Source organism: Equus quagga, unplaced genomic scaffold (genome assembly GCF_021613505.1).
Source record: "Equus quagga isolate Etosha38 unplaced genomic scaffold, UCLA_HA_Equagga_1.0 HiC_scaffold_288_RagTag, whole genome shotgun sequence".
In the NCBI taxonomy this organism is placed as follows: Eukaryota; Metazoa; Chordata; class Mammalia; order Perissodactyla; family Equidae; genus Equus; species Equus quagga.
Genome location: NW_025793457.1, coordinates 42632 through 47050, shown reverse-complemented (window position 1 = coordinate 47050; position 4419 = coordinate 42632).

Here is a 4419-nt window from a genome sequence, read left to right as displayed (position 1 = left end):
CCCACTATACAGCTACAATAAGATGTTGGGGTGCTGGGGAAAGGACAGATCAATGGAGCAGGATAAAAAGTATAGGAACAAACCACAATTTTATGATCACCTGATTTTTATATCCTTCGGCTATATCTGACTGAGCTTGCTCAGAGTCAGAAGTTACTTGACTTAATTATTTCCTTTGTGATTATGTTATTAATGTCATACATAGCCAGGGTCATTTGTTTTTGTATCTATTCAACTTAAGGTTTGCTTTCCTTAAATCCTTTTTGACTTTACCTTTTTGATACATAAAATATTTACATGCTTCAAAAATCAAAACTATATTAAAAGAGTAGAAATTAAACAGCACACTCCTTAATAACCATAGGGTCAAAGAAGAAATCACAAAGGAAATTATAAAATACTTTGAGATGAATGAAAATGTAAACACAACACAACAAAACTTATGGGATACAGCTGAAACAGTGTTTAGATGGAAATTTATAGCTGTGAAGACGTATATGAAAAGAAGGAACATGGTGGCACAGTGGTTAAGTTTGCACGTTCCGCTCCTCGGCAGCCCGGGTTTCACCGGTTTGGATCCTGGGTACAGACATGGCACCACTTGACAAAAGCCATGCTGTGGTAGGCATCCCACGTATAAAGTAGAGGAAGATGGGCACGGATGTTAGCTCAGGGCCAATCTTCCTCAGCAAAAAGAGGAGGATTGGCAGTAGTTAGCTCAGGGCTAATCTTCCTTAAAAAAAATAAAAGAAGAAGAAGAAAGACATCCCCAATTGATAATGTAATCTTCCACCTTAAGAAACAAGAAAAAGAAGAGCAAACTAAAACAAAGCAGGCAGAAGGAAGGAAATAATACAGATCAGAGCAGAAATAAATAAAATAGAAAGTTGAAAAATAGAGATCAATGACATCAAAAATTGGTTCTTAGAACAGATCAACAAAATTGACAAATTTTTAACTACATGAACCAAATAAAAAAAGAGAGAAGATTCAAATTAATGGAATCAGACATAAAAGAGGGAACCTTACTACTAGTCTTAAAAAAAAGGATACAGAAATAAAAGGAATACTAAGAACAATCACATGCCAATAACTTAGACAACGTGGATGAAAGGATAAATTCCAAGAGAGGTACAAATTACCAAAACTCCAGAAGAAATAGAAAAATATAAATAAACCCTTAAGGGCCAGTGCTGGTGGCCTAGTGGTTAAGTTTGGCGTGCTCCGCGTCAGCGGCCTGGGTTTGGTTCCCAGGCACGGACCTACACCACTTGTCTATCAGCAGCCATGATGTGGCCATGGTTCACACGCAAAATAGAGGAAGATTGGCGACAGATTTTAGCTCAGGTGAGTCTTCCTCAGCAAAAAACATAATAATAAAAATAAAAATAGACCTTTAAATAGTAGAGATTCAATTAGTAATTTTAAAACTATCCGTAAAGAAATGCCCACATCCAGATGGCTTCACTGGGTTTCACAATCTTTTTCAAACAATGAAATAAGAGGGAACACTTCCCAATTCATTCTATGAGGCCATTATTACTTTAACACTAAAACCAGATATAGCTATAACAATATGGAAAACTACAGATCAATATCTATTATGAATATAGACACAAAAATCCTCAAGAAAATCCCACATTTAGCAACATATAAAATAATCAAGCACCACCACCAAATGGGACTTACCGCAAGAACGAAAAGTTGGTTTAGCATATGAAAATCAGTGTAATACACCGCATCAGTAGAGGAAAAAACCACACGATCCTCTTGACAAATACAGAAAAAGCATTTAACAAAATCTAACACCCCATCAACAACAACAAACTAGGAATAAAAGGAATCTTCCTCAGCTTTAAATTACATCTATGAAAACTGCACGGCTAACGTAACACTTAACGATGAAAGACTGGATGCTTTTCGTAAAGATCAGGAACAAGACAAGGTTATCCTCTCTTACCACTTCTATTCAACATTGTACTGAAGGTTCTAGAAAGGGCAATTACACAAGAAAAGAAACAAAAGGCATCCAGATTAGAAAGGAAGAAGTAAGACTATTTTCTATCTGTATCTAGATATAAAAGATGACATTGTCTTTTATATATAAAATCCTAAGTAATTGGCTTAAAAAACTATTAGAACTAACAAATGAGTTCAGTAAGGTTTCAGGATACAAGATCAAAATATAAATATCAATTGTATTTCTATACACTAGCAACAAAACATCAGAAAATGAAGTTAAGAAAATAATTCCATTTACAATAGCATCAAAAGATAAAATGCTTAGGAATAAATCTAGCCAAGGAGGTGGAAGACTGGCACATGGAAAGCTAGAAAGAAAACATTGTCGAAAGATATTAAGACCTAAATAAATGAGAGGACACAGTATGACTGTGGATTGGAAGACAATATTTTAATATGGCAGTACCCCCTCCAAATGATCTACAGATCCAGTGAAATCCCTACCAAAATCCTAGCTGCCATTTTTGCATAAGTTGATAATGACTACATAAAGAACTCTTACAAGTCAACAATGAAATGACAACCCAGCTAAAAACTGGACAAAGGGGGCCAGCCCAGTGGTGTAGTGATTAAGTTCACGCACCCCATTTCGGTGGCCCAGGGTCTGCGGGTTCGGATCCTGGGCATGGACACACACACCACTCATCAAGCCATGCTGTGGCAGCATTCCACATAAAAGTAGAGGAAGATGGACACAAATGCTAGCTCAGGGACAATCTTCCTCAAGCCAAGAGAGGAGCATTGGCAACAGATGTTGGCTCAGGGCCAAAACTAGGCAAAGGATCTGAACAGACTTTTCTCCAAAGATATTGACTTGACCAACAAACACATTAGAAGATGCTCAACCTCAACAACCATTATGGGAAATGCAAATCAAAACCACGATGCAATACCGCTTCATACCCACTAGAATGGCTACAGTCTAAAAGACAGAAAATAGCAAATATCGGTGAGGATTTGCAGAAATTGAAACCCTAAAATGGAGACCTTCTCCATTAATGATTTGAAGTAAACTCATCTGATAATGGTGCTGTACACTACGGGCTCTCAAAGTGTAGAATGCAGCATCGCCCGGAGGGCTTGTGAAAGCACGGAGTTTCTGATTCAGCAGGTCTGGGGTGGGGCCTGAGGATCTGCATCTCTAATATATCCTCAAGTGAGACTGCTTTTGCTCTTTCAGGGACCCCACTTTGAAAAACGCTGCTCTGGGGCCGGCCCCGTGGCCAAGTGGTTAAGTTCATGCGCTCCACTTCAGCGGCCCAGGGTTTCGCCGCTGTGGATCCTGGGTGCGGACATGGCACCACTGCTCATCAGGCCGTGTTGAGGCAGCATCCCACGTGCCACAACTAGAAGGACCCACAACTAAAATATACAACTATGTACTGGGGGGATTTGGGGAGAAAAAGCAGAAAAAAAAAAGAAGATTGGCAACAGCTGTTAGCTCAGACGCCAATCTTTAAAAAAAAAAAGAGGGAATATGTATAACATTCACTCACTGAATGAACACAGTGGTTAATAAACTGGCTTCTAGCTTTTTATGAACATCTTCTTATAAGACTTCTCAAACTTTTCACTACACGTGAGTGCGAACATACATAACATTCATGTGGTGGATGAGCACTGTGGTTACAACAACTTGCTTCTCCCCGTTTAGGGGTATCTTCTTACAGAGTCGTCAAACTTTTCACTCCAAGTGAGAGGGAATATGCTTAACATCCATTTACTAAAAGGAAACATAGTTAAAGCCTGTTGATTCTAGCTCATTGGGATTATCTTCACAGAGGACTTATCAAACACGTCACTACAAGCGAGCGGGAATATGCATAATGTTCGTTCACTGAAAGAACAGTGCCGTTAAACCATCTTGCTTTTAGATATTTAAGGACATCTTTCTTGAAGACTTATCAAACCACTACAACTGAGAGGGAATATGTGTAAATTCCTTCACTGAAAGAACACTGTGGTTAAACCATCTTCCTTCGAGCTGTTTAGGAATATTATCATTTAAGACAAATCAAACTTTTCACAAGAGTGGAATATGTCTACATTCATTCACTGAAAAGAAAACTGGGGTTACACTGTCTTGTTTCTAGTTCTTTAGGAACATATTCAAATAAGACATCAAATTTTCACTACAAGTGAGAGGGAATATGTATAACATTCATTCCATAAAAGAACACTGTTTTTAAACCGAGTTGCTTCTAACTGTTAAGGAATATCTTTTTTTTTTTAAAGATTTTATTTTTTTCCTTTTTCTCCCCAAAGCCCCCCTGTACATAGTTGTATATTCTTCGTTGTGGGTCCTTCTAGTTGTGGCATGTGGGACCCTGCCTCAGCGTGGTTTGATGAGCAGTGTCATGTCTGCGCCCAGGATTCGAACCAACAAAACACTGGGCC